This window comes from Melanerpes formicivorus, unplaced genomic scaffold, assembly GCF_026170545.1.
Source record: "Melanerpes formicivorus ecotype bairdi unplaced genomic scaffold, bMelFor1.0.p_v2 SCAF_24, whole genome shotgun sequence".
NCBI lineage: Eukaryota > Metazoa > Chordata > Aves > Piciformes > Picidae > Melanerpes > Melanerpes formicivorus.
In genome coordinates this window covers 1,705,750-1,727,529 of record NW_027142376.1, presented here as the reverse complement: position 1 = coordinate 1,727,529, position 21,780 = coordinate 1,705,750, and positions in this window count along the sequence as shown.

The following is a 21,780-nucleotide window of genomic DNA, read 5'->3' as shown; positions in this document are numbered from 1 at the left end:
CAGTGGATATTTACGAGTCTCACCCAAAGACAATTGAGTCAGAGAAACTTCTTGTCTCATTTCCCTGGGCTTGCCTGGGGCCAAATAATGTCAAGAGCAGAGCAAAGGACTGACTGAATTGTCCAGATGACCCATTTCTATTTTCTGCTTCATAGGCACCTCCCTTTTGTGTGTGCCATTAGTAGAATGATGGTGTTACAGTGACTGTTACTTCTGTTGAAGGTCATCCTAGCTTCTTAAAAAAGCTTATTTTTTTTTCTTTTCTTTTTCCCGAAGGCACATAACAATACCAGCTATTCCCTGGGATGAAATTCAGTCTTAGGATGGTTACAACGACCCTAAATGAGCATAGCCCATTTCTTCCTGAGTTAAAGAATGTCAAAAGAGCACTTTTGTGGTTTCACATTGGGCACTTAGCGCTTCTCTCAAATAACATAAAGTGGCTTTGAAAATGTAATTGATAGCATGAACTTAGCTTTTCTAATACTGAAACAATTCAGTCTGCAAGTGAATCCAGAAGGAATGTTTTCTGCTGGGAAACCACCCCCAGCACAAGTTCAAGGTTCTCATGAACTGCAACATGGAGCTCTCCCGGCAGTACTAAGCAACCACTGGAGCATGTTGCAACAGGCTCACTTAAAACCTTCAGTGTTAATTGCGGTATTTGCTGCGTTGGGAAGAGTATTTATGACCAGGTTTCAGCCCAACAGTTGGGTCAGGGCTTAGTGATAGGAAAAAAAATAGTTCCTGTGAGCGACAGTGAGTGATGAAGCAGCAGCAGGTCCTGGATGATTAGTCAGATTTCTTTTTCTTTCCATTGTTTGTGAAGTGAGACAGAAAGCAGGGCACACAGTTTTGTGCCTACCTGCAGGTGAAGGCATTTAACTTCCATTAGATAAATCCAAGAATAAAATCTTTCAGATTTTTATATATTTTTTTGTGTAATATATATAATCTTGTTTTAAGCAAAATATTATCTAAAGCACTTGAATGATGTGAAGCTAGAATGTCACTTGCTTATATGTTTGATCTCACAGAAACTGTTATTGTCTCATATCTTCAGGGGACTTGCTTCTGATTCATTCTGGCAGTATCTGAAGAGCAGAATTGTCAGAGTATATGAAAAGTGCTAATTTGGGTCTCACTGTGAAAAAGGGGGCAGGATGTGACATCTGGTAATTGATAACTTCATTTGCACAAAACCATTTCTCAGTGCTATGGCAGTTTTAAAGTACCTTATAGTCATAGCTACCCTCGATTTCAGGTTTTAATGTAACCAGAATGACCCTCACAGCCACTTTTGGAAAGCAGCTGGGACTCTCCGAGAGTGAAATATTGGAAAACTGGGAGTTTGAAACAGTGTCAGGAAACAATTGGTGTGAAAAAAAAAAAAAGCTTCTGTGTTCCTTAATATTTGCATGCCCAGTGTGGGATGATCACCTCACATTTGGGCCAGGTTTGCAAGCAAACTAAATACACAGAGGCAGGAAATAACGGCACAGGCTTTGTGCTCCTAATGTCAGCAAAGCCTGGGGGCACAATCGCAGCGATGAAGGAGGGTGATGAAAGTTGTAATAGTAAAGTGAGGCAGTGGGGGAAAGCCAGAACAAAACATGTGACAGACCCCTAGCAATATAAGCTGATAATCTGGGGGAAGTGAATGGATGTATTGGGGAGGGAGGAGTGTGTGCTAAGTGGTGAGAGGGGGAGGGAGAACCCATACTCTGGCCACCCTGGAGACATTCCAGCTGAAGCTTGATGGGGCTCTGAGCAACCCGATCTAGTTAAGGATGTCCCTGCTTACTGCTGGGGGGGTTGGACTACATGACCTTTAAAGGTCTCTTCCAATCCAAAACCATTCTGTGATTCTATGATCCTCCCAGTTTTCCTTCCTGCCTTGTCCCCAATTGTCCTGAATAGAGGGAGGTGAAAATGAAGCATTCTGGCCCCTTTCACACACAGGATCTTTTCTTTTCCTTTCTTTCATTTGTGTGTGTGTGTGTGTGTGTGTGCAGCACTGGTCATAATAGGTGTTGAAGAGTCTGTTAACAACAGAGATTTGTACACCTAATTACTTCTGCACCACACTAAGTGTTTGCCCACAATGTCAATGCCCCCCCTCCCCCGACCTGTTTTCTAAACCAAACTCACACTCTTTGTGTGCTCAGCGCTTTTGTGAGGCTCTCCCTCCCTCCAGCCCTCTCCTTCCAAAATTCTCTGTCTTTTGTATGGAACAAGAGCTCAGGAAGCAGTGACACCAAGCACATTAAGTACTGCCATGCCCTAGCTCTCTGGGGAGCACAGATGGGGGCTTCAGCTGCAGCAGGTGCCGAGAAGACAGATCCCAACTCAGGCAGAGAATGATTGTGCATCCTCTCTATGGGCCTATTGTTCAGAGGCGTCCAGCTCGGTCACACGCTGCACAGGGCAGCGGTGATGCTGAGGGGGGTGTGAATTCAATTGCTGCTTTTAATTTAGGAAATGAAAAGGATGTTCTCCCATCACTCCCTTCCCAGAATGCAGCACATACGGATTTCACGACAGGCTCCACAGTCAGGCTGTGTTTGCAGGAGCTGGGGGTGGGGAGAGAAGGGGGGACAAGCTGATTATTATGTTCACACATATATTTTTCTATCCTCTTTCTAAGGGAGCTCTGTTCATTTTGTTGTGGTTAAAGAAAAGGGTCAGGCACTAAGGTTAAAACTACTGTTCCACAAGCAGTAATCCAAGCTGCATTTTTGGCTGCATTGAGTGTAGACCTGGCCAGCAATGCACTAGGCACAGCAAACAGCAGAGATGGGGGTTTTCAAGCTGTAACTGACACTTCCTTGGACAGACGGTGAAAATAGGCTGCAGTGAGTGTGTCCCGCAGTCCGCAGGGCACCTGGGGGTGTCACAGTCGTGCTCCTGGCCCTAAGCAAATGGGCTTAGTTCAACCCAGAAGCTCTCCCATCATCTCTTTTATTGGCACATTTATCTGTAAAATAAGAGAGAAGTCAACTCAGAATCATTAAGATTGGAAAAGACGTCTAAGACTGAGTTCAACTGTCAATCCATGGCCATAAAACCATGTCCCAAACTGCCATGTACACGTATTTCTTGAACACCTCCAGGGATGGTGACTCCAGCAGCCTGGGCAGCCTGTTCCAATGGTAGAACTCTTGCAGGAAAGAAATTTTTCCTGATGTCCAACCTATACCTCCCCTGGTGCAACTTGGGACTGTTTCCTCTTGTCTTATCAGTAACTACTTGTGAGAAGAGATCAACCTCACCCTCCTTTGAGGGAGGTTTAGAGAGCCAAATGGTCACCCCTCAGCTTCCATCTGCATCTCTGGAGGTGCATGTGCACTCTGTCTTTTTGAAGGTCCTCACAAGAGCAGTGTTTTCAGTCTGTTCAGTGGCCAAACACTGAGTGGACAATAGAAAACATGATTTCTAGACCAAACTTCAGGTTCCAGGATTCATACTGGTACAGGCTGGAAAAGCAAGCCAAATAGATGATACTGCCTCATTGTGAGAGACTAAAAGCTTGTCTCTCCTGGTGTGACTCAACAAAGATAAAATCACTTGCTGCTTGCCCAGACAATAGCTGATATGTGTTGAACAGAGCCACTGGAACGACTCTTGGAAGGTGCAAAGATAACATTGCTCACTGGACCACAGCTGGCCTCACAACAATGGACCAAGGCCACCTTCGGGAATATGCATAAAACAAGATAATCTCCACCCATCAAGTACCCTGGAAAGGGAGGATGGTGAGACATAGCTAAGGACTAAAAAACTGTATAAAAGACTTGAGCAACTACTGGCTCAGGAGAAGAAAAACGGAGGTGAAGGAAAACACAGAAGAAGGACAATGCCGCTGAGAAGGAAAGCACGAGAGAAGGAAAAGCCTGGGACAATGCTGCTCCGAAGAAAAGAGGCCGTGGAGCCTGGAAGAGGCAGACTGAACCTTCTCTCTGTGTCCTAAAATCCACCTGCTGCAACTCATGGAGCTGAAGAGGCTGCCCAGTGGACCACCTCTCTTCTACAGCCAAAGCCTCAGCACCCTTTCTCTACAGACCCAACATCTCCTGCAGCACCTTTCCTTCACAGACTCAAACTGTCTTGAGGGCGTGAGTGGTGTGGCAATATAATTCCTTTCCTCTTCTCTCTCTCTTCTCTCTCACTCTCTATTTTCTCTCTCTTCCCTACTGATCCATCCACTTTATTTATGTAATAAATAGTCTAGTTGTTGATATTTTGGCCTCATTTGTGCCTCTCATTTCACAACATGGGAATATTCAAAAGAACTGAGTCTCTTTCCCTCTCCGGACCAAGACACTCATTGTGACCCTTTTTGTGTGAGATGAGGGAAAGGGGTTACAAAATTCGGAAGCCTAAGAGAGAGGGTGCTGCTGCCAGAATGGTGGGGAACGAGACAGAGCAGCAGGGCAGGTGATTGACATTCCTGCTGGGAAAGGTATCACAGATGCCCAGGAGGAAATAACAGAAGGGGGGAAAAATCAGGTGAAGATGTAGATATGAAAAGTCATCATGGAGGCCCTATTTCAGAGGTGGTGATAGTAACATTGCCATGCATTTAGTGCTTACTGGTTATATACTTTTTACTCACATTTTATTTTATATACTTTATTCCATTAAGTAGTGTTTATTGAAAGCTTCCAGGACAGGTGAACACTGGGGAGAGTGAAGACACCAGTACATCAGTGCTTCTGAAAAGTGTCTTTCACTCAGCTGGCCCATACTCTAGTGGGATACAGGGCTAGAGTTAGCAAGGGACAGAGGGATGTGCCAGAGGATTGTAAGCTCCTCAAGTATCAGAGTATTTTATATAGGTTTTAGAATACTGTTTTAGAGAGTTTACTTAATCTCGTGACTTTTTTTTTTTAACCCTGGGCTGCTATTCTTTCATGGGTTTGAGGCATCAAAGTAATAGCACTTGGTCTATTTTGAGATGATGTTAAGATGTTAAACCTTCCACTTCCTACTGGCATTGCCCTAATTATAGCTGCTAAAGCATTTGGGGGAGAAAGGGGAGAGGGAGGAAGGCAGAAGGAATTAAGTGCTTTAGCTGAATTTATGTCATGAGCACTTGTGGCCCCGTGGTTCTCTCAGCACTGGAGGAGGGAGGTATGTTAGCCTGGGGAGGGGAGGACAGTCCCTGCTTCTCTGCTGCCTAGCATGTCCCTTCCTCTGCCAGGACACTGACCTCCTTGACTGCCTGACCTGTTTAGAGGACATTTTGCAGCTGTTGGGTGAGTTGTGGCTGCTGGGCTGCTGATGCTGTGATTCTTCTGGCAATATTCTCTTTATTTGCAGACGTTCATGCCATGAAGGCTTGGCATCCATGCCTGACCTCACACACTTGGGTGTAGCCTACTCTGCCACAGGATTCATTACAGAATCACAGAATGTTAAGGGTTGGAACAGACTTCCAGACATCACCTAGTTCAGCCCCTGCCTAAGCAGGATCACCTAGAGCAATTCACACAGGAATGTATCCAGGTAGGTTTTGAAAGTCTCCAGAGAAGAAGACTCCACAACGTCTCTGGACAGCCTACTCCAGGGCTCCATCACCCTCACAGTGAAGAAGTTTCTCCTCATGTTGAGGTGGAACCTCTCGTGTTGCAGCTTGTACCCATTGTCCTTTGTCCTGTCAGTGACCACCTCTGAAAGGAGACCATTATCTTCATCCTGACACCCACCCCTCAGATATTTATAGGTTGATAAGATCCCCTCTCAGCCTCCTTGAGTATTTCCTCATAGGAGAGATGTTAAAGTCATCATCCTCATAGATCTCCGTTGGAGTCTCTCCAGTAAATCTCTGTCTCTCTTTTACTGGGGATCCCAAAACTGGACGCAGTATTCCACGTGTGGTTTCACCAGGGCAGAGTAGAGGGGAAGGAGAACATCCCTAGACCTGCTGGACACACTTAGTGCACCCCTGGGTGCCATTGGCCCTCTTGGCCACAAGGGCACATTGCTGTCCCATGGATAACTTGCTGTCCACTAGGACTCTTAAGTTCTTTCTCCATGGGCCTCCTTTCCAGCAGGACAACCCCTAGTCTGCAGTGGTGCCTAATGTGATTCCCTTCTAGTTGCAGGACTCTGTACTTGTCCTTACTGAAGATCATGGTTTCCTTTTGCCCATCTCTCCAGTCTGTGCAGATCTTGATGGCTGCACAGTTTGACAGGGTGATAATGCATGGTCTTATTCATGGGTCTAGCAAAGTGTCACTTTGGTCTGTGTCTATATATTTATAATCAAACCCTCTAAGCAGTTTAAGAAAATCCTAACAAAATCATTGTAATGAGAAGTGTACATTTCACATATGTTGGGATGCTATGAATTAACCAGGAGCTTGGCCAGGAGGAGATGAAACCCAGTTAAAAAATCATTATGGGATCGAGAGTGACTATCTGGTAGACCTCTTTTCACAGAGTAAAACTGACTGAAGCAAAGCCTCACACCCATCTAAGGGGGTGGGGTACTGGTGGATGAGAAGCAGGACATGAGCCAACAATGGACAATTGCAGCCCAGAAGGCAAATCACATCCTGGGCTGCATCAAAAGAAGCGTGGCCAGCAGGTCGAGAGAAGTGATTCTGCCACTTTGCTCTGCTCTGGTGAGACCTTACCTGCAGTACTGTGTCTAGCTCTGGGGCCACCAACAGAGTAAAATGCAGCCATTCTGGCAGAAATCATCCTGAGTCAACCATATTACTTTGGATTGTGTACATGGCAACACATTTTGGTTTTTAAATCTGAGTTGCCTGAGTCTTTTTTTTTTTTCCCCAGTAATCATCTAAACTTGAAGAGCAATTCTTTATGCACTACAAAAGCTATGAACTTGCTATATAGTGAATTAGCAATGGAGTTGCTGTATGGCAAATTATCTGGAGTGAAACTGTTGGGTATAAATGTATCATTGAAGGGTTGTCATGCACAGAGATGGAGAATCAAGAGTTTGAAAGGACTGAGCTTGTTTCAATGAGCACAAGCCCTATGAGGAGAGGCTAAGGGAGCTGGGATTATTTAGCCTGGAAGAGGATCAGGGGAGACCTTGTTGTTCTTCTACAACTACCTGAAGAGAGGCTGTAGCCAGGAGGGGGTTGGTCTCTTCTCCCAGGCAACTAGCACCAGAACAAGAGGACACAGTCTCAAGCTGTGCCAGGGGAAGTTTAGGCTTGAGGTGAGGAGAAAGTTCCTCACAGAGAGAGTTATTAGCCATTGGAATGTGCTGCCCACGGGGGTGGTGGAGTCACCATCCCTGGAGGTGTTCAAGAGGGGATTGGATGTGGCACTTTAAGCCATGGTTTAGTAATCATGAGGTGTAGGGTGACAGGCTGGACTTCATGATCTTTGAGGTCTTTTCCAGCCTTATTGATTCTGTGATTCTATGATTCTATGATTTGATCAGACTTAAGCAAAATCTTGTGTAGTGGCTCAAATGAAGGAGTTTGTAGAAACAGTTTAAAAAATAATCATACTTCTGCACCATCAGAGCAAGAACTTTCAGCGGATCTTGTGCCACAATGTATAAATGAATCATTTGTCTGTCTAAGAAGTAATATACAAAAAGTTTGTGGAGCCAGAAGTGGGTTCCTAAACACTTGATATAAGGTGGGCAAAGAGATTCAGTGAGCTCTCCAGTGTGAGTTTTGTTGTTGGTTGTGCTCTTAAAGTGCAGGGTGGAAACATTTTCACAGATTCACAGATTACATTGGTTTGGAAGAGACCCTCAAATATCATCTTGTCTGACCCCCCTTTAGTAAGCAGGGACACTTCCTGCTACATCAGGATGCCTAGGGCCACATCAGGTCTGATCTTGAACTTCTTAAAAGGGTGAGGCAAACTAAAATATAAGTGGTGTATGGAGTCTCCAGGTGGGCATATTTGGCATATCAGGCCTAAGAGTGGGGCTGGAAGACGGAAAAAGTGAGCTGCAATTCATGATACAATAGTTCTTTATGATGAACCCTTCCCAGAAGGGCCCGGCATTGTTGTCATCTTTAGCAGTATGGCAAGAAAAATGAGTGCATGCCTAAGAGGTTTTATTACTCCAGCACCTAGAAATCAAGATGAAGAGCTTTTTATCTTAGTTTAAGACAGCTCTTGCCTCTAATAATTTACCATGGGAACATACACTAGAAAATGCTTGGAAAGACCTTGACTGAAAAGTCTTAACATGCTTCAAAAGCATCATCTTTTAGAATCACAATAAACCAGATGATAAGGTAACAAAACTAAAAGGAGACTGCTCTGCGAGGATGCTGCAGGCACTTTGGCCAGCTGAGGCAAACCTGACTTCTGGAGCAGACAAGTGAGATTTGTCAGGGGGTGGCACATCCTTCACAGTCTCTAGAAATCCATCCAAACTCAGTCTAATTCTGAGCAAAAGTAACCCAGGAAATTGTTTCCTCATCTCTCATTCCTCTTATCAGTCTCAGTGCAGTTTCAGGGAGGTGGTGGAGTCACCATCACTGGAGGTGTTTAAGAAGGGACTGGATGAGGCACTTGGTGCCATGGTTTAGTTGATTAGATGGTGTTAAGTGATGGGCTGGACTTGATCTCTGAGGTATTTTCCAACCTGGTCTGGTGTATCGTATTGTATTGTATTGTATTGTATTGTATTGTATTGTATTGTATTGTATTGTATTGACTAAGCTGTCAGCCGGTGGATTGGACCATTACACTCTGTGCTGGGTTAGGAACTGGCTGGAGGGCCGGGCCCAGAGAGTGGTAGTGAACGGTGCCACATCCAGCTGGAGGCCAGTCACTAGTGGTGACCCCCAGGGATCAGTGCTGGGCCCTGTCCTCTTCAACATATTCATTGATGATCTGGATGAAGGGGTAGAGTCAGTCATCAGCAAGTTTGCAGATGACACAAAGTTAGGGGCAGATGTTAGTCAGTTAGAGGGTAGAAAGGCTCTGCAGAGGGACCTCGACCGACTGGACATATGGGCAGAGTCCAATGGGATGGCATTCAACAAGTCCAAGTGCCGAGTGCTGCACTTTGGCTACGGCAATCCCATGCAGAGCTACAGGCTGGGGTCGGAGTGGCTGGAGAGCTCCCAGGCAGAGAGGGACCTGGGTGTGCTGATCGACAGCCACCTGAATATGAGCCAGCAGTGTGCCCAGGTGGCCAGGAGGGCCAATGGCATCCTGGCCTGCATTAGGAATAGTGTGGCCAGCAGGAGCAGGGAGGTCATAGTGCCCCTGTACTCTGCTTTGGTTAGGCCGCACCTTGAGTACTGTGTCCAGTTCTGGGCCCCTCAGTTTAAGAAGGACATCGAAACACTTGAACGTGTCCAGAGAAGGGCAACAAGGCTGCTGAGAGGCCTTGAACACAAGCCCTATGAGGAGAGGCTGAGGGAGCTGGGATTGTTTAGCCTGGAGAAGAGAAGGCTCAGGGGTGACCTCATTGCCCTCTACAACTACCTGAAAGGTGGTTGTAGCCAGGAAGGGGTTGGCCTCTTCTCCCAGGCAACCAGCACCAGAACAAGGGGATACAGTCTCAAGCTGCGCCAGGGGAGGTTTAGACTCGAGGTGAGGAGGAAGTTCTTCACCGAGCAAGTTGTTCATCATTGGAACGGGTTGCCCAGGGAGGTGGTTGAGTCATCGACCCTGGAGGCGTTCAAGGGGAGATTGGACGTGGCACTTGGTGCCATGGTCTAGTCATGGGGTCTGTGTTGATAGGTTGGACTCGATGATCCTCGAGGTGCTTTCCAACCTAAGTGATACTGTGATACTGTGATACTGTGATACTGTAATACTGTATTGTATTGTATTGTATTGTATTGTATTCTATTCTATTCTATTCTATTCTATTCTATTCTATTCTATTCTTCTCCTCCTTCTGCCAAACAACAGCAGCCACATGGCTCCGCTGCGCTCTCACCTAAGCCTGTACAGCTCCACTCAGACTAGTTTTCTCTGCTGCTTTGAGCCCTGCTTTGCATTTCCACTCCTTATTTTAGTGCAGTCCTTCACTTCCCACCTGAGCTGGTTTGTTAACTGCATTTGGGCCAGATGGTTCCCTCCTCTCAGCTCCTGGGATGGTGGCCACACAGCCCTGGGAGATGTGTCCTGCCCAGACTCTGCTCCACTGCTTGCCCCTGCACTGAGCTGGGTTTTTGGGAAAGACCAGTTTTGCCCTGGTAAGCCTCTGGGATGGTGGCACTCAGGCAGCTTGGCTGTACAATGGGATGTCAGTCAGGAGTGTAATTTTAAGCAATCTGAATTTCTGAAGTGTTATTTCCTTTGTCTGAAACCTGGCCAGGTTCTCTTCTTTGCCTGACTCAGAAGTGATCTCTGCCAAATTTTCTTTTCCCCCTCTTCTTTTAAAATAGCAAGACACTTTAGCATTTCAAAGGAAAAAAAAAACCCAACCAAAACCCACAACAAATTCTTCCAATGTCCAAACCAGTATTTTTTTCTAGCATTTTATTTAAAAACAGTTGAACCATTTTGCCTTTATTTTTTACCTTTAATGTTTATTTTTTTCATGAGTCAGCCTGAGGCAAGCATTCAGCAGAGGCAATATGACTCCAAATGGATAATGTTTGGCAAAGCCAGAAGCAACTCTGTCCCATAATGCAAAGTGTCAGTCAACCTTACTGGGCAACGCTAGAAGCTTTTTTTAAAAGGACAGGCCTGAAGGAACAAATTACCATGTCATACAGTTCAGGATCTTAAGGGGATGTACAAAGAAGGAGAGATGAACATTATGCCAGCTGAACTGAAAAAAAATAGATAATTAAAACCTGAAAATCTATGATGCTTTGTATCTGCTTTGTTCTTATTTTATAGGAGCAGCTTGGAATTTCAAAGCTATCCTGCCTGTGACTTTTTAAAAGCTTTTTATTTCCTGAGGCGATTTAGCTACTGAAACTGAGTCTGAGGTGCTGTGAGAGCTCGTGGCTTTCAAAAACAAAACAAAACAAAACAAAACAAAACAAAACAAAAAAGAGAGAGAGAGAAAAAGTTGTCAAGTTTCAGGTTTTAATTAGATAAATTCCTTTGGTCTCTTTAGACACTTGTATGAAAGCCTGCGTGTTTGGTTAGCAGGTTAACAGCGCTTCCACTGTTCTCAGCACAATCCATAGCGGTGCACAGTGGGGTTTGTTATTGCGTTCCCTCCTCCCTTCATTTTATAGGAAGCCATGCAGGAGGAGCAGCATTCAGCACCTCATACCTTTACCTTTCAATTTGTTGGAATTTTTTTCAAAGCACAGCTGGGCTTAAGGTCACCTTCCTAGCCCCAACTAGGAGAATTCATCTCTGCCCTGCTTGAAATACTCTTCTCACCTGAATCATCCTCTGACATGTGACCCTTAGTAATTGAAATGGTGGAGACCTTTATGGAGGACACATGAGAATCTGATAGTCTAATTAGAGGGGATGCATTTTTAGTAGGGTTTTATGCACAGCTACTAAACTCATTGCAAAGTCATTATTTGCTTCAGTAGACCCTACACCCCTCATTCCCCAGTGCAACATTTGCTGTTACAGAGGCCATTGCCCTTGCACTCAAAGCAAAAAACTTACACCAATTTGGGCTGTGTCCTTTTAGAGAAATGACCAGATCATTGGTCATGCAGATCAATAATCTTGACCAGCTGTCCTAGATTTTGCTGTTGCGGCCATAAAACTGCAGGCTGTGTGTCACACCCCTGTCCTACTGCATGATTTTCACAGCCCTGGGGACTCAGAAGGGATGGCCTATGCCATGAACTTCATTATTAAAGAGCTTGTTTGGTTTTCACTCCACCCTCAATTAGCCCTCTTATATCTTTAGACCATTGTTTTTGCCGTGCTGGATGGTATGACCACACATGTGTTACTACAGCTGCCTTCCCCTGTGCCACAGCTTGCCCACACAGCATCAAAATACAACTGACATGGAGAACAAGATTTAAAAGCATCTTGGCCAACTTTCGCTGTCATAGTCCCAGAGAATCATAGATGTCTTTCCATTTTCATACACCTCTCCCAGAGAGCAGTTTGCTCTAGTTCAGCACTGGCAGTTGAAATCACAGATGGTGTTGTAAAACCACGTGTTTAAATACAGCTTTGGCAACCTTCCCCCTTTTCCTGGAAGCCACATCACTTTAGTGTGGTGGCAAGTTTCCTCTCCCCATCCCTAGTCATATAAGCTCTGGCCTTCCAGCTCTGCTCTCATGGCTCCTTCTCCTTAGGATTTGAGTTCCAATATATGCACAATTCCCTGTTGCCTTCCTCAAACAGTGAAATAGAGAAGTAGCATCCATGTTGTACCAGTGGGGTTTTGAGAGAGACAGTGCATAGCTAGCTTCTCACAGTACATGCAGAAAGTCAATGGGCCAAGGATTGTACCAGCCCAGGTCCCAGGCCAGTAGCATACTTTCAGAGTTGAACTTCCTACCTTTCATGAATCTGCCCTGACTTCCTTTCAGAAAAATAGAATAGAATAGAATAGAATAGAATAGAATAGAATAGAATAGACCAGACCAGGTTGGAAGAGACCTTCAAGATCATCGCGTCCAACCTATCATCCAACACACAGTATCACAGTATCACAGTATCACAGTATCACAGTATCACTTAGGTTGGAAAGGACCTCGGGGATCATCGAGTCCAACCTATCAACACAGACCCCATGACTAGACCATGGCACCAAGTGCCACGTCCAATCTCCCCTTGAACGCCTCCAGGATCGATGACTCAACCACCTCCCTGGGCAACACCACCCAACCAACTAAACCATGCAACCAAGCACACTGTCAAGTCTCCTCCTGAACACCTCCAGTGATGGTGACTCCACCACCTCCCTGGGCAGCCCATTCCAATGGGCAATCACTCTCTCTGTGTAAAACTTCCTCCTGACCTCCAGCCTGAGCCTCCCCTGGTGCAGCCTCAGACTGTGTCCTCTTGTTCTGGTACTGGCTGTCTGGGAGAAGAGACCAACCTCTGCCTGTCTACAACCCTCCTTCAGGTAGGTGTAGAGAGCAATAAGGTCACCCCTGAGTCTCCTCTTCTCCCAGCTAAGCAACCCCAGCTCCCTCAGCCTCTCCTCATAGGGCTTGTGTTCCAAACCCCTCACCAACTTCGTTGCCCTTCTCTGGACACGCTCCAGCAAGTCAACATCCTTCCTAAACTGAGGGGCCCAGAATTGGACACAGTACTCGAGGTGTGGCCTAACCAGTGCAGTGTACAGGGGCAGAATGACCTCCCTGCTCCTGCTGGCCACACTGTTCCTGATGCAGGCCAGGATGCCATCGGCCCTCCTGGCCACCTGGGCACACTGCAGGCTCATGTTCAGCCTACCATCGACCAGTACCCCCAGGTCCCTCTCTGCCTGGCTGCTCTCCAGCCACTCTGACCCCAGCCTGTAGCACTGCATGGAGTTGTTGTGGCCAATGTGCAGAACCTGGCACTTGGATATGTTCAATCTCATGCCGTTGGACTCTGCCCATCTGTCCAGCCTGTCAAGGTCCCTCTGCAGAGCCTCTCTATCCTCCAGCAGATCAACTCCTGCCCCCAGCTTGGTGTCATCAGCAAATTTACTGATGATGGACTCAATGCCCTCATCCAGATCCTCAATAAAGATGTTAAAGAGCATGGGGCTCAGAACTGATCCTTGGGGCACACCACTAGTGACTGGCCGCCAGCTGGATGTGGCACCATTCACCACCACTCTCTGGGCTCGGCCCTCCAGCCAGTTCCTAACCCATCGCAGTGTGCTCCCATCCAAGCCATGGGCTGACAGCTTGGCCAGGAGTTTGCTATGGGGGACAGTGTCAAAGGCCTTGCTGAAGTCCAGGTAGACTACATCCACAGGCTTCCCCACATCCACCAGGCGGGTCTCCTGATCATAGAAGGAGATCAGGTTGGTCAGGTAGTACCTGCCCTTCCTAAATCCATGCTGACTGGGCCTGATCCCTTGGCCATCCTCTAAGTGCTGTGTGATTGCACTCAGGATGACCTGTTCCATGATCTTGCCTGGCACTGAGGTCAGGCTGACAGGCCTATAATTCCCTGGCTCATCCAAACAAATGCAGCAGCACCAGTACTGATATTTTACAGTGTTAAGATCTGCCTCTGTTTTCATCTGCATCCTTATCTTAGCACCTGACCCTATTTGCTTAAACTGGACCTGATGCATGGAAATCACAGAATATATCTGGTTGGAAGAGACCTTCAAAATCATCCAGTCCAGCTTTCAACCCAGCACTGAAAGGTCAACACTAAACCATATCTCTAAGTGCCAGATCCACACACCACTTAAACACCTCCAGGGATTGTAGCTCCACTGCCCTGGGCAGACCATTGCAGTCTTTGAGAACCTTTTCAATGAAGAAATATTTCCAAATATCCAGCCTGAACCTCTCCTGGTGCAGCTTGTAGCCATTGCTTACTACCAAGGAGAAGAGACTGCCCCCCTCCTAGCTCCAGCTTCCCTTCAGGTCAGTTTCATCCTCTTCCTTCTTCTCTCCCATCTGGTATTTCTGGACACCTGGTAATTCTCAGTTTAAAACATGACAAAGATATTATAAAATTAACATATTTTCTTTTTAGGACCTAATCCTGCAATCATTTGCTACCAGGTGTAGTGCTTAAAACCTTGACAAATCTCATTTCAGGAATAAACCCATCACTTGCAAAAGTCTCATGGTTCCATTTATTTTCCTGGTGACTCAAAGTGGTACTCATCTTTGAGCATACAGTCACTAATAAAAGACTGTTCTCCTTTCCAAGCACCTTCATTTCTGCCTGGAAGGAGGGCTTCTGAGAAATACTATCAGCTCTCATTACTTACATTGTGAAACTGGAGAAGAGGAGGCTCAGGGGAGACCTTATTGCTCTCTACAACTACCTGAAGGGAGGCTGTAGCCAGGTGGGGGTTGGCCTCTTCTCCCAGGCAACCAGCACCAGAACAAGAGGACACAGTCTCAAGCTGCACCAGGGAAGGTTTAGGCTGGATGTTAGGAAGAAGTTCTTCACAGACAGAGTGATTGGCCATTGGAATGTGCTGCCCAGGGAGGTGGTGGAGTCACCATCACTGGAGGTGTTTAAGAGGAGACTGGATGAGGCATTAGGTGCCATTGCTTAGTTGATTAGATAGTGTTGGATGATAGGTTGGACTCAATGATCTCAAAGGTCTCTTCCAACCTGGTCTATTCTATTCTTCTATTCTATTCTATTCTATTCTATTCTATTCTATTCTATTCTATTCTATTCTATTCTATTCTATTCTATTCTATTCTATTCTATGATGGAAATGCACTTGTAACAAAGATAACTTGCATGGTCTATCCATAAGGGAAGAGTCAGAGCATCCCTGCACATGGATGTGCATTCCTGCCCAGTGCATTCCTTCATACCCTGTACACCATGCAAAATGCAAGACTATATTGTCAAAGTGACCCGCTATAAATACAGAGTGCATGACAGCAGCCAGTTTGGGGAATCATAGAATCATCATAGAATCATCCTAGTATCATTGCAGAATCATCATAGAAAGCATTGGGTTGGAAGCAACTTTTAAAGGTCATCTAGCCAAGCTGCCCCGCAGTAAGCAGGGACATCTTTAACTAGATCAGAAGTGTGGATGGCCTCTTTGTCTCTTTCTCACCAGTTTTGCTGTGGACTGCAAGTGTTGAGGAAATAGGTCTTCTCCTTGTACCTGCATTGCTTTTTTTTTTTTGTGTGTGTGTGTGGAAAATGTTGTTATCCATCACAGTCTGCACATCATTTTTCTGTTTGTAAATTCTGTACTGGCAGTTTCCTTGCTAGCAAGAATTCATGCTCATACACCCAAGTAGCACCAGTGGTTAAACATATGGATGTTAAGATGTATCCTAAGAGAATGAGCAGTATTTGGGTGGTGGGACTGAACTGTATGTAACTCAAGAGCATATATGGTGCAACATGTGCCTGCTTAACATCAGCTCCATGCAGGCCCAGTTAAGGAAGCCGCTTGGCCAGTGTATGCCATTCCAAAGCATAAAGCCAGACTCCTCTCCTTCTGCCATTCAAAATCTGTGAGTCACTGTCTGATAAAGAATAGCAGGGTTTGCTAGCAGATGTTTAAGCCCTCAGGGCCTCAGACTAGCATCTGAAGCCACCCCAGGGGAAGAAACTATCCCAGACTCTCTCAAAAGCTCCGGTGACCTGTCCGCTGAAGGATCAAACCCCAAACATGACCTAATACAGACAATGGGCTAAACACCTGTGAATGTGCTAACTTGGTCAGCTCCTGGGGTCCAGAGGGTCCAGGCAAAATGTAATTAACATGTAATTAACCTTGTAAGCACCCCTGAGTGTGCAAACCTGGACATTTGCCCCATGGGGTCCAGATAAACAGGTAGTGGGTGCGATTAACAGCTGTGAACTGTGTGTGCCCCTGGCCATATTTGGATATGCCCCATCCTACAGGTCTAGTTATTAGGATTCTGTGTTACCAAAGGGCATTAATTGTCTTGGGACAATATTTAAACCAGCCAAGAAGTCAGGAAGCTTGCCTTGTTCTCACCCAGCAAACAACTAGATCCAAACACTGCCAGAGTAGCATCTGAGGGTCTGCTCTAGCAGATTAACTACATCTGGGCCTTGTTCTTACCACAAGAGACAAAAGCCAAATGCTGCTGGAGTAGCAACTGAAGAACCTGTCCTAACAGGCAAGACTATACTCAGGCTTTGCACCTGGACCAAGGTAGAAAGGGGAAAAGCTCCAGAGAACTGAATCCCAGAAGAGGCCACAGCCCAGCAAGGGAGCACACAAGAGAGAGTTTCCTTAGCCTTCTCTGAGCTAAGGACTGCCTGAATCATAGCCACAGCATCTGGGAAGATACTGGACAGAGGAGCAAGTTGTGAGTACCTGGCTAATCTGCCACAGGATCCCATTTGAGGGAAAGCCACAGATCCCAGCACCTGTATTTCCAATTAGAATTGCTGTATTGGAAATGTTAGATCTGTGCTTTAATGATTTAGCTGTCTCTACACGTGGAATGTAATACCCACAGCCAAGTAGAACCTGTGCAGATACTGTGTTACAGGGGTGTTTGAAGAGAGCACCACCCAAGATATTACTTATAAAATATATAAAAATATACATTTTATTGCAACCTGTGCCAAGGCAGCCTGTATGTGCAGGTCATAAGGATGGAGCTTGGTAACTCTGCAGCTCTTGGTCTTAAAGGCTTCTGTAGCTACCTACAGGAAAAAAAAAAGGTTTTATCTCAGATCTTTTCTCTCAGGGGGGAAATAGGTTTCCATCAGTTTCTGAGTTGGTTTTCTTTCTTTGTCACTTTTGGCTTGTTTTGTGGGATTTTCCCCCTTTCTTTTTCAATTGTTTCTTGCACAGAAATTAAATAGTCAATCTATATATTTATGAGTAATCTCAAGTGAAAGAAATCCTTTGCTTTTCACCCCTGTGCAAGAAATGGATGTGGGGACCTCTTCCATATTCCTCATCTCAACCTCTTCCCCTCACTTAACATTTCTCTTGCATTTTGTAATAATCTCCTTTTCAGATTTTCCCGTGTATTTGGCTCTTGATGCTGTAGTGAAATCTGTGTGGGCAGCCTCTGAAAGGAGTCAGTTTAAAATCAACCAATCTGGATGTGAAAACAGGAGACTAACGTGTGGGGTGGGGGCCTCCTTTACTTTCATATCTAATAGATCAGTGGGCAAGACTTCCTGTGACTAGTTGCATCTGCTTGCGTCACATCTTCTCCAGAAAACTTACGTTTTTGCAAGAAACAGTACATTAGTCTCCTTACTACAAGGCAGGTGGGCTAAGTCATTCCTGGAGGTGTTCAAGAAGCTGTAGATGTGGCCCTGCAGGATGTAGTTTAGGGGCCATGGTAGTTGGGCTACGGTTGAGCTCAATGATCTTAAAGGTCTTTTTTCAAACTTAATGATTCTATGTCTAGCTATGTTGGAACAGAGAATTCAATGGAATGGTGAAGAATAATGATACATGGTTTATGTTTCTGCCAGATTATTGAGTTTGCTGCTAGGTGTCATACAAGCTTGTGTGTTCCTAGTTGAATGTGGGGACACACACAAGACAGCTGGTCATTGTCATGGCACATAGCCAAGACAATTAGGTAGAGAAGAAAGGGACATATGTAGACCAATAAGGAAGGGACAGAGCAATCAAATGTCTTGCTTAGGATAATGCAGAAAGCTTTTCTAGAAGGAACTGAAAACAAATCTCCTGATTCACAGTTTTAAACCTTTTGAAGTTCAGTTAATTTCTAAGCAAAATAGAAACTAAATTATATTTTAATAGTGTGTAATACCATAGCTTTATGACTGTATTAAAACACTCACAAAATTGCAAACCATGAAAGGAGAGGCAGGAGGGGAAAGACATCTTCAAATGTCTCTGTTAAAAGCACCTGAATCTACAAAATTGAAACCTAATGAGATTTAAATGGGGCATATAATACAAAACTTGCTCTTTGAGGAGGCCATTCTGAATGGAGCTTCTGATGGCATTAGTCAAAAACTGATAGTCTGATGAGCTGAGGAAGAATTGAGGATTACTTTCTTGTTTCCAGTAGTGGCATGATTCTTCTCTGTAGCAACCTTGTAGGACAGGAATTGGAAGTATGCTTTGCTTCATGCCGAGTAAGTGAGATACTGTTGTTCTCCCAGACTGTCAGTATATTGTTTTACTGGGTACACTGATCATTACCAGGAGACAGAGGAGCCTGGAGAAGAGTAGGCTCAAAGGAGACCTTATTGCTGTCTACAACTACCTGAAGGGACGTTGCAGCCAGGTGGGGGTTGGTCTTTTCTCCCAGGCAACCAGCACCAGAACAAGAGGACACAGTCTCAAGCTGCACCAGGGGAGGTTTAGGCTGGATGTTAGGAGGAAGTTCTTCACAGGCAGAGTGATTGGCCATTGGAATGGGCTGCCCAGGGAGGTGGTGGAGTCACCATCACTGGAGGTGTTTAGGAAGAGAGTGGATGGGGTGCTTGGTGCCATGGTTTAGTTGATTAGATGGTGTTGGATGATAGGGTGATAGGTTGGACTTGATCTCAAAGATCTTTTCCAACCTGGTTAATTCTATTCTATTTTAACTTGGCATTTTGATTGAAAAATAATCTTCAATGTGAAAATCCACACTGGGTTTGGTTGAGCTGGAGTTAAATCTCCCCAGAGCATCTTTCTAGTGTTGGGTTTTGCAATGCTGTATCTGGGTGTTGATAACACACCAGTGTTTTGGCTACTGCTGAACAAGCATCCAGGCTGTGTTTTTCCAGCCTTCCCACTTCCCAAGAGTATGCTGAGGGGTGGGCAAGACCTTGGAGGGAACACAGCCAGGCCATCTGACCCAAACTGACCAAAGTGGTGTTCCATGCCATATGACATCAGCTCAGGTATAAAAGCTAAGTGAAAAAAAGGAATTGGGTAGACATTTTTTAATGGCATTTGTCTTCTGGACCAGCTGCTGTGTGTATTGGAGCCCTGCATCCAGGGAGTGACCAAAACCATCATCTGCTGATGAATAATAACATGCTGATGAATAATAACATCTTTGTTTGCTTTTGCTTCTGTACATGGCCTTACTGAATTGCTTCTATCTTGACTTCTGCAGTTTTATTTTTTCCCCTCTCCTCTGCCCATCTAAGAAGGGGAGGGATAGAGTGGCTTTGGTGGGCTTTGGTGGGCATCTGGTCCCCAGCAAGGGCTGAATAACCACAAAATCATTGCACACCTCTTGGGATAATCATGGAATGTTAGGGATTGGACAGGACCTCTGAAGATCAGGTCCAACCTCCTTGCTAAAGCAGGACCAGCTGGGTGACACAGGAATGCATCCTGATGGGTCTTGAAAGACTCCAGAGAAGGAGCCTACACAATCTCTCTGAGCAGCCTTTTCCAGCTCTTCATCAGACTTACACTTCAATTTTTACCTCCTGTTGAGGTGGAACATTCTGTGTTCTGGTTTGTGCTCACTGCCCCTTGTCCTATTACAGGACAGCACTGAAAAGAGCCTGGCATCTTTTTCTTGACACCCACCCTTCAGATATTTATAGACATTAATAAGATTCCCCTCTTAGTCTTCTCTTTTCCAGGCTGAACAGCCCAGGTCTCTCTCAGCCTTTCCTCATCAGCACAGATGTTTCAGATATGCCAAGCTTTCATGCTGCTGTAAACCACAAATAATCCTTGTTCATGTGATCCTGCTCAAGCTGCAGCCTCTCATCTGTCCTTGGTGCATGGGACCAATTGAGATGCTGAGGAGATGTTCACTTTCAGCTCAGACATCACAGTAAGCAATGGCTATGAACAACTTCCTGCTGATGGAGGGAGTGTGAGGACACTGCTGAATGAGCTTGTCTTTTATCACTCAAGTCCTGTGGGAGCTATACTTGCTCAGAAGAGTGTATGCTAAGAGCACAAGTACTGAACTTGTAGGTGGCAGCTCAAAGCCACAGAGATGTTTTGCAGGTATGCGTGCTTCGGTGCACTGCTGATGGCTGAAAACAAGCTCGCTCCAGCTTGACGGGAGAAATCCCTCACTGCTTTTGCATGGAAGAATGGCAAAGTGCCTGCAGACAGTATTTATACAGAAACCACCTTGTAGAGTCAGGAGATGAGGGCATGGAGCACAGACCCTTCCTTCTCACTTCCCTTTCCAGCAGTTTTCCTGACAGCATGTGCCTCAGCATAAAGACATATAAGAACATGCAGCAAGTGCCTGTCACTTGATGGCTGTCCCCTTACCAATCACAACGCTGTCCCTACGCCAGAAAACTTGTGCTGCTTAAGAGAGAGAAAGAGGGAATGTGAGACTGTTACAGTGCCTTTGAGGAAGGAAATGGCTGATTCGAGGCTGATTTCCTTCGAGGAAGGAAATGGATGATTTGAGGGCTGGCTGAGAGAGTTGAGGCTGTTCAGCCAGGAGAAGGCTCCAGGGAGACCTTCCGGTGGCCTTCCAGTACCTGAAGGGGGCCTACAAGAAAGCTGCAGAAGAACTTTTTACAGGGGCTTTTAGTGACAGGATGTCTTCAAGATGGAAGAGGAGACATTTAGATGGGATATTAGGAAGAAATTCTTTACAATGAGGGTGGTGAGGAACAGGCTGGCCAGGGAGGTTGTGGATGCCCCCTCCCTGGAGGTGTTCAAGAACAGATTGGATGGAGCCTTGAGCAAACTTGTCCAGTGGAAGGTGTCCCTGCCCATGGTAGGGTGGTTGGAACTAGATGACCCTGAAGGTCCCTTCCAACCTAAGCCATTCTGATTCCCTAGGCTTTCAGAGTGTATTAATCTTGTATGTGTCTGTATTGTGTTGTATGGTTTTTAATGAATAGGGAGGACTTATCATATGCCATTGCTGATGGCATGATCTCCAGCACTGAACGTGTTTGTGTGCACACATCCATGCATGTACAGATGTTTGTGTCTACACACAGACAATCTTCACGGCAAACAGTTGTCCTCACAGTCACTTGCCATGGCATTGCAATCGCCATATTAATACTGTAGGTTATTAGGTTGAGGAATGTAACTGCACAGCTCACAAATAAAATACTTATATGCTGGAGTTCAATTGCAAACAATAATTTATCTTTCTCTGGCCTTTTGTCAGGCAATTTAAGAACTTCTGCACTTTTTAGGAAGCCTTTTAAGTAGGGCCCAATGAGCATATAAAAAAGACAGAGGATTGAAGCGGTCCCTTGAAACAGGAAGAGGCAGGTTTGGTTATTGTTTAGTGGGGCAGGGGATGACGGCAGGATTGATTTCACATATTGGGTTGCAAGGGACCCTCAAAG